This window comes from Ovis canadensis, chromosome 10, assembly GCF_042477335.2.
Source record: "Ovis canadensis isolate MfBH-ARS-UI-01 breed Bighorn chromosome 10, ARS-UI_OviCan_v2, whole genome shotgun sequence".
Lineage (NCBI taxonomy): Eukaryota > Metazoa > Chordata > Mammalia > Artiodactyla > Bovidae > Ovis > Ovis canadensis.
This window is the reverse complement of record NC_091254.1, coordinates 55379513-55393599: the sequence shown is the minus strand read 5'-3', so window position 1 is coordinate 55393599 and position 14087 is coordinate 55379513.

Sequence of the window (14087 nt, the reverse complement as noted above, 5' to 3'; positions counted from 1 at the left end):
TTGCCATTCCCTTCTTTGGGGGTCTTCTTGACCCAGGGATTGAACACAGGTCTCCTGCATTGCAGACAAATGCTTTACTTCTCAGACACCAAGGAAGCCTCACTTCAACTTGCAGCCCCTAGATAATAAAGTCTCTCAATCTAGGAGTCTAGTCACATGGGAAGGACAAAAAAAAGGGAGGTAGAGGGGACTCTTGATTGAATACCTCTATAAGTTTATGTTATATTTTCATTTCCTTGGGAGTCTTTTAAAATTACGCACTAAAAGCACATATAAAGGGAAATTGGCATTCTGCCGTCTATGGGGTTGCAAAGAGTCACCAACATGACTGAGCAGCTGAACAACAAAAACAAAAAGGAAACTAAAAGACTGTGTGTATATGTAGAGGATTTTGTAAAATGAGTCAGTATTGCTCAAGCACATGTATTGGTGCCTTAGCCAGTTGTTAAACAAGACTACTGCCTAATTTTGTGTATAGGGTTTTAGTGGAACACAGTCACACTCATTTTTCACATATTGTTTGTGAACGCTTTCATGCTACCCAAAGCTGGGGATGATCATGTGGACTTTTTATTATATTGTACCTTACAAAAAATTTGCTGTCCCATGCATCCAACAGACTGTGTCAATATTTAAGAACTGCATAATGCTGGGGGAAAGAATCCTTCAGTTTTAATTTTGCTATGTGATAATATTCCCTTTAAAAAAAAAAAAAAGCACCTCTTGACCTATATGTTACTTATTTCCCCATGGCTGAAGAGTAAGTTATCTGGCTGATAGATGATGCTTATTGCCGTATGTTGCTGCTTTGGATGGAGCTAACCCACTAAGAGGCTATAAATCACAGGACTTCAGTATTTGTCTTAAAAAAATTTTTAAACTACTCTACTCTTCAGACTTGTGAATGGATAATTCTAGATATGTTTATTACTCTGTAGACTCTCATTTTCCTGTGGGACTCTCTCACAAACTTTACTGGGGGCATGGGAAGTATCTGCAAACCTACTTTTTCTTATTCCCAAGAAAAGTTCTCAATCAACTTTATTAGAAATAAAGTGATATCCTAATCTCTATCTACTGGAATTTATCTATTATTTATTGTTTTCAAAATTGTTATTAGGAAGAAGAGTGCAATTAATTTGGCATCTATGATTCTAAGTTTCACTGTATCAAATGCCACATGTTGTTGCCACTCAAATTGATTACATTTTCCTGGGATGACCAACAAGTTAAAATATAGTTAAAAATGCCATCTCAGAAACATGGAATACTAAAATACATACTATGGAATGTGTGGCAAAATCAACAATATTGTAAAGTAAAAAAATGATAATTATAATAAATGATAAATGGTTAAAAAAAAAGGAAAAGAATTTAGAAAATACTTAGAAAGAGATGAGCATTGAATGTGACTAGGAATATCCTTCACAGGTAGGGTGTATTCTGTGTGATTTATGGATAGAGTAGAAAGAAATATGTTAGGATTCCAGATAAAGCAAATTAAGAGGAAAATATGCAGCCATGAAAGAATTTGAGAAGTATGTTAACTTTGCTGACTAAGGTCCATCTTGTCAAGGCTACGGTTTTTCCTGTGGTCATGTATGGATGTGAGAGTTGGACAGTGAAGAAGGCTGAGCGCCGAAGAATTGATGCGTTTGAACTGTGGTGTTGGAGAAGACTCTTGAGAGTCCCTTGGACTGCAAAGAGATCCAACCAGTCCATTCTGAAGGAGATCAACCCTGGAATTTCTTTGGAAGGAATGATGCTAAAGCTGAAACTCCAGTACTTTGGCCACCTCATGTGAAGAGTTGGCTCATTGGAAAAGACTCTGATGCTTGGAGGGATTGGGGGCAGGAGGAGAAGGGGACGACCCAGGATGAGATGGCTGGATGGCATCACGGACTCGATGGACATGAGTCTGAGTGAACTCCAGGAGTTGATGATGGACAGGGAGGCCTGGTGTGCTGCGATTCATGGGGTGGCAAAGAGTTAGACACTACTGAGTGACTGAACTGAACTGAACTGAAAACATAGAATGAAACTAAAGAAGAGGATTAGGAAAGACTGAAATGGAAAACATGAGCAAGTTCATCAGCCTGAAAAGAAAAACAAATAATCATGGTTTTGCTTTGTAGATATATTGAATTCCTTTCCTCTGCAAAAACTATTCCTCTTACCCTTTCAACCTTTGTAATTAAGTGTAATTCAAATTGACCTCCATTACCAGATCAGGGATATTTGTAACTTTGACGCTTTGACCCCATACTCTTGGGTGCAGCACTTGATTCAGATTAGAGCCAATGAGGGGGAAAATGAATATTTTTTTCTGACAGATTAGTGAAAATAAACTCATATTATTTATGGGAAATGATCTGGGAAGTTTATAATTATTAGAATTAATTATAGCTCTTTTGAAACCACCAAGGAAAAGCTTATCTGAAAAATGAACTAGCACAGTGGAGGCCAAACTGTTAAATTAAAAAGAAATCTTTTGATAGAATATAATCCCTGGGTCAGGCTGTATTTGAAATCAAGTCTACTTCCAAAGATTTGTGCAAGAATAAATTCTCTTTTTTTACTTAAGATAGTTTGCATCAGAATATGTACAACAGACTTATTGGGGTATTTAGCATAGCTCTTCAAGCAATATGGGAAGGTGAAACAAATAAAAGGATTATAAATATAAATATGCTTTGATTGAGTTGTTAATTAAGTCATAGAAAGATCAGTGAGAGAATAGTATCTCTAAAATGCTGTAATTACACATTTTACTCTCCTGGTCAAAGTTCTTTAATGACTGTGATAGGCAGAATGATGGCTCTCCAATATTGCCCATATTTTAGTTCTTTGACTATTTTAATATATTATTTCAAATGGCAAATGGAAATTAGAAGGTGTGATTACATTATGGAAATAAAGATGATTAGTTATCTTATATTATCCAGGTGAATACAGTCTGTCATATGAGTCCCTCAACTTGAAAATTTTCCAGTTATAGTGAGAGAAAAGTGACTATGGAAGAATACTCGGAGAGATGTGGCACTGCATATTTTGAAGATAGACAATAGATGCTAAGCCAAGGAGTATGAGTCACCTCTTGAAGCTGAAAAGGCTGATACATGTATTCTTGCTAAAGCATCCAAAAAGGAACACAACACTGTCAATACCTTGATTGTAGCCAGGTGAGACTCCACCTTGTGCTTCCAAGTTCCAGAAGTTTAGACAGTACATTTGTGCTATTTGAAGTCACTGTTAGTATAATTTTTTTTATAGTTTCCATATGAAACCAATACAATGATCCTCTAAAATTTTATTTAGCTACCAAGGCTCATGACACAGAACTTCTTGCCCCATGAGATTATTTTACTCATCTAAACATATTATTCTGTTACAGGAATCTGTCCCTTTTCTTGTATCCACATCACGCTTGCTTTCCGTTTGCCTTCACCTCAAGCTTCAAAACCTGGTTCAAGAATTATTTTCTCAGAAACATTTCCAGATACCCTGCTATATATACAGATTTCTCTCACCCATGCACTTTCATTTCCCCTGAGCTTATTATTACAGACACCACATTGTGCAGTAATCATGATACTTCAACATGTGAATATCTCATAAGATAAAAATGTTTAAAAAATTAATATTAATAAAATGTCTTCACTGGAGCATATGTTCATTTTTTTGTTGATTGAATAGACGAATGATGTAATGATAAATTACAGCTGTTTGTCATGGGCACCCAAAAAGACCCCAAGTTTCAATGATTCACTTGGAAGACTTGTAGGTACCGTGGCTATTTGTGTCATAGGAAATGTATATAAAGCATGAGCAGCAAAGGAAAACAAAAAAATGTTATATGTTTCCAAGAAAATCAGGTACAATCTTCCAAGAGTCTTTACCCGATAGAATCACAACAGGATGCACTTAAATCTCTTGGCAGTGAATGCAGTTCAGTTCAGTTCAGTCGCTCAGTCGTTTCCAACTCTTTGCGACCCCATGAATGGCAGCATGTCAGCCCTCCCTGTCCATCACCATCTCCCGGAGTTCACTCAGACTCACGTCCATCAAGTCCGTGATGCCATCCAGCCATCTCATCCTGGGTTGTCCCCTTCTCCTCCTGTCCCCAATCCCTCCCAGCATCAGTCTTTTCCAATGAGTCAACTCTTCGCATGAGGTGTCCGAAGTACTGGAGCTTCAGCTTTAGCGTCATTCCTTCCAAAGAAATCCCAGGACTGATCTCCTTCAGAATGGACTGGTTGGATCTCTTTGCAGTCCAAGGGACTCTCAAGAGTCTTCTCCAACACCATAGTTCAAACGCATCAATTCTTCCGCGCTCAGCCTTCTTCACAGCCTAACTCTCACATCCATACATGACCACAGGAAAAACCATAGCCTTGACTAGACGGACCTTAGTCTGCAAAGTAATGTCTCTGCTTTTGAATATACTGTCTAGGTTGGTCATAACTTTTCTTCCAAGGAGTAAGCGTCTTTTAGTTTCATGGCTGCAGTCACCATCTGCAGTGATTTTGGAGCCCAAGAAAATAAAGTCTGTCACTGTTTCTACTGTTTCCGCATCTATTTTCCATGAAGTAATGGGACCAGATGCCTTAGGACAACATTTATAAAACATTGCTAAACAGGGAAATTCATCTGAGACTAAATGCCCATGGTTTTTTATTGGAAGCTGATCATGACTTGACTGACTTATAACAATATTCTGTACACACAAAAGAAGAGCAGATTTTCACTCTAAACAACATTGTTCATTCAATCAGTGGAGGTCCAATGAGGCACCTTAGAAGTTAATGGTGGAAATCCTCCTGAAATCCAAGTTCACAAATTAAAGCCAAGGATAATACTTCAGGCCTGCCATATAGAATCTTTCCTATATAGGGTGATAGTATCATCTAGAGGCAGAAATACTGTCTGAATGTATCACTTTGGATATAAACAGTCTTATTTTAGTTGAGAAATTATTCTCTGACTACAGATACTGAGTACCTAATACACTGATACAGATATGGAAGCTCATCTATAAGTATGAGTAGGTAACAAGGAATCACAAAATATTTGATAAAAAATAGAAATACAAATACAACAATAAAATAATTAACTACTGTAGAAATACAGTAAACAGAAAAGAGCATATAAATATGTCTGAACTTAAATGACTTCCAGTTTATTATAAAACAAAGAGATGTAGGTTAATATATATAAACTCCATGGTAATGAAAATAATAATCCTATAAAAATGCACAAAAACTAGAAAGAAAGAAACATAAGCATACTGGTAAAGAAAATCATCAAATCATGAAGGAATAAGCAAAGAGAAGAAAATAACAGAAAAGAACTATAAAAACAAGCAGAAAAAGTAACGAAATGGCAAAAAGTATAAACTTGTCAATCATTATTTTAAATGCCAGTGGACTAAATATTCCAAAAAAACATATAAAGTGGTAGACTAGTTTAAAAAGGAAATGTATTGGCTGCTTACAAGAGACTCACTTCTGGGCTAAGGAAACATACAAATGAGGACTGGATAAAGATATTTTAAGAAAATAGAAATTACAATGAAAATGAAATAGCAATACTTAGATTAAGTAGACTTTAAAAAAAATTTCATACCCAGAGGAATAGTACGGGGAGGGAGGAGGAGGGGGGGTTCAGGATGGGGAACACATGTATACCTGTGTTGCATTCATGTTGATGTATGGCAAAACCAATATAATATTGTAAAGTAATTAGCTTCCAATTAAAATAAATAAATTTATATTATAAAAAAGACAAAAAGAGGCACTATATAATGATAAAGAGATCAAAGCATGAAGAACATATTACATTCCTCAAAATTTATGTACATTGTATTTAAGCTCCCATATAAATAAAGGAAATATTAATGGACATAAAAGAAGTAACTGTCAATAGTGCAATAATAATAGGGGACTTTGACAGCACATGTATATCAAAGGATAGATTATCAAGACAGAAATTAAATAAGAAAACAGTGATCATAAATGAGACATTAAACCACTTGGACTTGTCACAGGATATTTCACCCAGAAACAAAACCTATTATTTGCATGTATGCATGGAATGTTATCCTGCTAGACCTCAAACTGAGTCTCAAGAAATTTAAAATAATATAAATTATATCAACGTTTTTTCTGACCACATTCAGTTCAGTTCAGTTCAGTCACTCAGTCGTGTCCGACTCGTTGTGACCCCATGAATCGCAGCACGCCAGGCCTCCCTGTCCATCACCAACTCCCGGAGTTCACTCAAACTCACGTCCATCGAATCGGTGATGCCATCCAGCCATCTCATCCTCTGTCATCCCCTTCTCCTCCTGCCCCCAACCCCTCGCAGCATCAGAGTCTTTTCCAATGAGTCACCTCTTTGTATGAGGTGGCCAAAGTACTGGAGTTTCAGCTTTAGCATCATTCCTTCCAAACACCCAGGGTTGATCTCCTTTAGAATGGACTTATTGGATGTCCTTGCAGTCCAATTAGGCTGAAACTGATAATCACTTACAGAAAGAAAACTGGGAAAAGAAAAAAAAAAGGATTAAATAGTATGTTACTTAAAAAATGGATAAATGAAATGAAAGAGAGAATACCTTGAGACAAATAAAAATGGAAGCATAGCTCTCATTCCAAAATCTATGGAATGTGCAGTTCTATGGCAGAAACCAACACAACATTGTAAAAATTTTAAAAATAATTAAAGCTATTCATAGCCAGAAAAGCAGTTCTGAGGTTTACAGTCATACAGACTTCTTCAAGAAATAATTAAAATGCCAAACAAACAACCTAACCTACCAGCTAAGATAAATACACACACACACACACACACACACACACACACACACACACACACACACACACAAGTACAGAGCCCAAAGTCAGCTAGAAGGAAAAACTAAAGATCATAAAGGAAACAAAATTTAGACCATAAAAAGAATAAATAAAATAAAATAAAAGTTGTGGTTATTTTCAATCTTTTTAAAATTGAGGTAAAAGTCACATAATTATGAAACAAACTATTTTAACCATACTTAACAGTGGCACTAAGTATAATTCATTAACATAGTTGTGCATGCATCTCACCATTATCTATCTCCTGAATTTTTCACCTTCCTAGACTGAAATTCTGTCCCAATTAAGCATTAGCTCACCATTTCCCTTCCCCTCTACACATCCCCAGCCCCTGACATCTACCAATATATTTTCTGACCTATGCATTTGACTACTCTAGGGTACCTCATATACAGGGAATCAAACAGCATCTTTATGCACCTAATAAGTGTTAGAATACATTTTTATGATTAACTTAATGTGTCTAAAGCAGACTGTGCCTTCTTTTTCCCCTCTGTGTTATAAAATAAGTCCTCATTAGTTACCTATAAAAAGATAACAAACTGACAAACTTTTAGCCAGAAACACGAAGAAAAGAAAGAAGACATCAGTAAATAAAATAAGAAATAACACATGAAATAGGAGAAATAATAAATACCACAGATATAAAAAATAATAATAATAAGAGAATATTACAAACTGTTATGAGCCAACAAATGGACAACGTAAAAGAAGTGGACAAATGTTTAGAAATGTTCAACTTACTAAAGCTGAATGAAGAAGAAACAATTTGAACAGACCAATAACTAGTAGTAAAAATAATAATAACAATAATACGCTTCCAGTAAACACAAATCTAAGAAAAGATGGCTTAATGTGATAATTCTACCAAACATAAAAAGAATACCTATAATTCTTAAACTATTCAAAAAATTGAACAAGTGTGAACACTCTCAAATTCACTCTACAAGGCCATTATTACCCTGTTACCAAAACCAGAAAAAAAAAAGATACCATAGAGAAGGAATCACCAGCCAATAACTTTGATAAATATAGCTGCAAATATCCTTATTGCTGTTCATTGTTCAGTCACTAAGTCATGTCCCACTCTTTGCAACTGCATGGGCTGTAGCACACCGGACTTCCCTGTCATTCAGTATTTTGTTGAATTTGCTCAAGCTCACCATTGAGTCGGTGATGCCATCCAACCATCTCATCCTCTTTTGACCCCTTCTCCTCCTATACTTAATCTTCTCCATCATTAGGGTCTTTTCCAATGAGCCAGCTGTTCACATCAGGTGACCAAAGAATTGGAGCTTCAGCATCAGTGCTTACAATGAATTTTCAGGGGTGATTTCCTTTAAAATTGACTGGTTTGATCCCCTTTAAGTCTACAAACTCTGAAGAGTCTTCTCCAGCATGACAACCCAAGTGTATCAGTTCTTTGGCACTCAGCTTTCTTTATGGTCCAAAATGAAATCCATACATGATTACTACAAAAAAAGCATAACTTTGAATATACAGACGATTAAGAGCAAAGTAATGGCTCTGTATTTTAATATGCAAATGATAACACTATAATGGCATAAAACAAAGAGGAACTAAAGAGCCACTGATGAAGGTAAAAAAGCTGCCTTAAAACTCAACATTCAAAAAACAAAGATCATGGAAACTGGACCCATTCAGGTCAGTTCAGTTCAGTTCAGTCAATTGGTCATGTCCAACTCTTTGTGACCACATGGACTGCAGCACACCAGGCCAACCTGTCCATCGCCAACTCCCAGAGTTTACTCAAACTCATGTCCATTGACATGAGTCAAACTCATTTCCAACTATCTCATCCTCTGTCTTCCCCTTCTCCTGTCACCTTCAATCTTTCCCAGCATCAGGGTCTTTTCAAATGAGTCAGTTCTTTACATTAGGTGGGCAAAGTATTGTAATTTCAGCTTCAAAATCAGTCCTTCCAATGAATATTCAACTGATTTCCTTTAAGATGAACTGATTAGATCTCCTTACAGTCCAAGAGACTCTCAAGAGTTTTCACCAACATCACAGTTTAAAAGCATTAATTCTTTGTAACTTAGCTTACTCCAACTGTTACATCCATATATGACTACTGGAAAAACCATAGCCTTGACTAGATGGACCTTTGTTGGCAAAGTAACGTCTCTGCTTTTTAATATGCTGTCTAAATTGGTCATAACTTTTCTTCCAAGGAGTAAGTGTCTTTCAATTTCATAGCCACAGTAACCATCTGAAGTTACTTTGGAGACCCCCAAAATAAAGTTTGTCCCTGTTTCCATTGCTTACCCACCTATTTACCATGAAGTGATGGTACTGGATGCCATGATCTTAGTTTTCTGAATGTTGAGCTTTAAATCAACTTTTTCACTCTCCTCTTTCACTTTCATCAAGAGGCTCTTTAGTTCTTTACTTTCTGTAGTATGGATGGTGACATCTGCATATCTGAGGATATTGATATTTCTCCTGGCGATCTTGATTCCAGCTTGTGCTTCATCCAGCCCAGGGTTTCTCATGATGTACCCTACATATAAGTCAAATATGAAGGTGACAATATACAGCCTTAATGTACTCCTTTCTCAATTTGGAACCAGTCTGTTGTTCCATGTCCGGTTCTAACTGTTGCTTCCTGACCTGCATTCAGATTTCTCAAGACTCAGGTCAGGTGGTCTGGTATTCCCATCTCTTTCAGAATTTTCCACAGTTTGTGGTGATCCACACAGTCAAAACATTGGCATAGTCAGTAAAGCAGAAAGAGATGTATTTCCAAAACTCTCTTGTTTTCTTGATAATCCAGGAGATTCTGGAAATTTGCTCTCTGGCTCCTATGCCTTTTCTAAAATCAGCTTGAACATCTGGAAGTTCATGGATCACATACTGTTGAAGGCTGGCTTGGAGAATTTTGAGCTTTACTTTGCTAGTGTGTGAGGTGAGTGCAATTGTGTAGTAATTTGAGCATTCTTTGGCATTGCCTTTCTTTGGGATTGGAATGAGAACTGACCTTTTCCAGTCCTGTGGCCACTGCTGAGTTTTCCAAATTTTCTGGTAAATTGTGTGCAGCACTTTCACAGCATCATCTTTTAGGATTTGAAATAGCTCAACTGGAATCTCAACACCTCCACCAGCTTTATTCGTAGTGATGCTTCCTAAGGCCCACTTGACTTCACACTCCAGGATGTCTGGCTCTAGGTGAGTGATCATACCATCGTGATTATCTGGGTCATGGTGATCTTTTTTGTATAGTTCTTCTCTGTATTCTTGCCACATCTTCTTAATATTTTCTGCTTCTGTAGGTTCATACCAGTTCTGTTCTTTATTGAGCCCATCTTTGCATGAAATGTTCCCTTGGTATCTCTAATTTTCTTGAAGAGATCTCTAATCTTTCCTATTCTTTGTTTTCCTCTATTTCTTTGCACTGATCACTGAGGAAAGCTTTCTTATCTCTCCTGACTGTGGTTTTGAACTCTACGTCCAAATGCTTATAACTTTCTTTTTCTCCTTTGCTATTCACTTCTTTTTTTCACAGCTATTTTTAAAGCCTCCTCAGAGAGCCATTTGATTTTTTGCACTTCTTTTTCTTGGGGATAGTCTATATCCTTATCTCCTGTACAATGTCATGAACCTCCATTCATAGTTCATCAGACACTCTGTCAGATCTAATCCCTTTAATCTGTTTCTCACTTTCCCTGTAAAATCATAAGGAATTTGATTTAGATCATACCTGAATAGTCTAGTCATTTTCCCTACTTTCTTCAATTTAAGTCTGAATTTTGCAGTGAGTTCGTGATCTGAGCCACAGTCAGCTCCCAGTCTTGTTTTTGCTGCCTGTATAGAGCTTCTCATCTTTGGCTGTAAAGAATATAATCCATCCAATTTTGGTGTTGACCATCTTTTAATGTCCATGTGTAGAGTCTTCTCTTGTGTTGTTGGAAGAGGGTGTTTACTATGACCAGTGCATTTTCTTGGCAGAACTCTATTAGCCTTTCCTCTGCTTCATTCTGTACTCCCAGGGCAAATTTGCCTGTTACTCCAGATGTTTCTTGACTTTCTACTTTTGCATCCCAGTCCCCTGTAATGAAAAAGACATCTTTTTAGGGTGTTATTTCTAGAAGGTTTTGTAGGTCTTCATAGAACGGTTCAACTTCAGCTTTTTAAGCATTACTGGTTGGGATATTTTCTTGAATTACCATGATATTGAATGGTTTGCCTTGGAAACAACTGACCTGGACCGATACCTTCATGGCAAATAGATTGGGAAATAATGGAAACAGTGACAGATTTTATTATCTTGAGCTCCAAAATCACTGCAGATGGTGACTGCAGTCATGGAATTAAAAGATACTTGCTCTCTGGAGGAAAAACTGTAACAAAACTAGACAGCATATCAAAAAGCAGAGACATTACTTTACCAACAAAGGTCCATCTAGTCAAAGGTGTGTGTGTGTGTGTGTATGTGTGTGTGTGTGTTTCCAGTAATCTTGTATGAATGTGAGATTTGGACCATAAAGAAGTCTGAATGCTGAAGAACTGATGCTTTTGAACTGTGATGTCAGAGAAGACTCTTGAGAGTACTTTGGGCTGCAAGGAGATCAAGCCAGTCAATCCTAAAGGAAATCAATCCTGAATATTCATTAGAAGTACTGATTCTGAGGCTGAAGCTTCAGTACTTTGGCCACCTGATGCGAGAAGCTGACAATAGAAAAGACCATGATGCTGGGGGAGATTGAAAGCAGGAGAAGAACACAACAGAGGACAAGATAGTTGGATGGCATCATTGACTCAATGAATATGAGTTTGAGTGGGCTCTGGCAAATAGAGAAGGACAGAGAACCCTGAGTTGCTGTAGTCCATGAGGTCACAAATGTCAGACATGCCTGAGCAACTGAAGAACAACAGCAAGGTTTGTCATGGCTTTTCTTCCAAGGCGCAAGCACCTGATCATTTTATGACTACAGTCACCTTTTACAGTTATTTGGAGACCAAGAAAATAAAATCTGCAATTCTTTCCGCTTTTTCCCCATTTATTTGCCATGAAGTGATGGGATCCTATGCCATTATCTTAGTTTTTAAATGCTGAGGTTAAGCCAGCTCTTTCACCCTTCTCTTTCAGCTTTTTCAAGAGGATCTTTAGTTCCTCTTCATTTTCTGCCTCAGAGTATTATCATCTGCATATCCAAGGTTGCTTACATTTCTGTCCACAATGTTGATTCCAGCATGTGATTCATTCAGCTTGGCATTTTGCATGATGTACTATTCATAGAAATTAGATAAACAAGGTGACAATATACAGTCCTGACATAATCCTTTCTCAATTTTGAACCAGCCTGTTGGTGCATGTCCAGTTCTAACTGTTACTTCTTGACCTGCCTACAGAATTCTCAGGAGGCAGGTAAGATGGTCTGATATTCCCTTCTCCATAAGTATTTTCACAGTTGGTTGTGGTCCACACAGTCAAAGGCTTTAGCACAGTTGATGAAGCAGAAGTAGATGTTTTTTCTGGAATTCTCTTGCTTTTTCTGTGATTCAATGGATGTTGGCAATTTTGTATTTGATTCCTCTGCCTTTTCTAAATCCAGCTTGTACATCTGGAATGTCTCAGTTCACATACTGTTGAAATCTAGTTTGAATGATATTGAGCAGTACCTTGTTAGCTTGTGAAGTGAGCACAACTGTACAGTAGTTTGAACATATTTTGACATTGTCTTTCTTTGGCAGTGGAATGAAAACTGACATCTTCCCATCCTGTGGCCATTGCAGAATTTTCCACATTAGCTGACATACTGATTATAGCACTTTAACAGCATCATCTTTTAGAATTTGAAATACCTCATCTGGAATTCCATCACTTCCACTAGCTTTGTTCATGGTAATTTTTCCTAAAGCCAACTTGACTTCCCACTCCTGAATGTCTGGCTCTAGATGAGTGACCACAGCATCATGGTTGTCTGGCCCATTTGGAGGGTTTTTTTTTGTATAGTTCTTCTGTGTAATCTTGCTACCTCTTCTTAATCTCTTCTGCTTCTGTTATGCTTTCTCTATTTCTGTCCTTTATTTTGCCTATCTTTGCATGAAAGTTTCCCTTGTCAACTCCAATTTTCTTTTAGATATCATATCTTTTCCATTCTATTGTTTCACTTTATTTCTTTTCATCTTCACTTAAGAAGGCTTTCTTCTCTGTCTTTGCTATTTCTCCTTGGAAATATCACTAATAAAGTGTAAACAAACCAATTCCAACAATACATAATAAGGATCATATTAATACAATATGATCAAGTGGAATTTATCCAAGGATGTAGGGATATTTCCATATTATAAATCAGTCCGTGTAATACACTATGTTAGCAAAAAGAAGGATGAAAATCATCTCTATAGATTCATAAAAAAATCAACAAATTTCAACATTTAATTGAATGTTTCCATGTAAAAACTCTCATCAAAGCTGATATAGTGAACACATCTCAGTACGATAAAGGTCTTTTACAACAAACTCACATCTAGCATCATACTCCAAGATGAAATGTTCAAGTATTTCCCTTAAATCAGGAACAAAATAAGGATGCCCTTGCTCATCACTACTTAACACTTTATTTGAGTCCTAGATATAGCAATTAGAAAAGAAAATGAATCATCCAAATTAGAAGGAAGAAATAAACTGTGCTATTTGCAGATGATATGCTTTTTATACAGAAAACTCTGAAGTGTCCACCAAAAAACTATTAGAACTGATAAATTCAATCCGTAAATTTTCAGGAACTAAGATTAAAAGTTTGAAATCCATTGCCTTTCTGTACACTATTAATGAATTGTCAGAAAGAGAAAGCAAAAAACAATCCTGTTTAAAATCACGTCATAAAGAATAAAATATCTAGAAATAAACTTAACTAAGGAGGTGGAAAATCATACTCTGAAAACTATAAAACACTTATGAAAGAAATTTGAGATACAAAGAAATTAAAAGATATCCCATGCTCATGGATTGGAAGAACTAATACTATTTAAAAAATCCATATAACCTAAGGTCATCTACAATTGAATGCAATTCCATCAAATTACCTATGACACTTTTCATAGAACTAGAATACATGATCTTAAAATACATATGGAATAACTGATATCCAAAGCAATCATGAAAAAAGAATAATGCTAAAAGCATCACATTCCCTGATTTAAGACTGTAAAAAGAAAAAAAGAAAAACTACAGAAATTGAAACA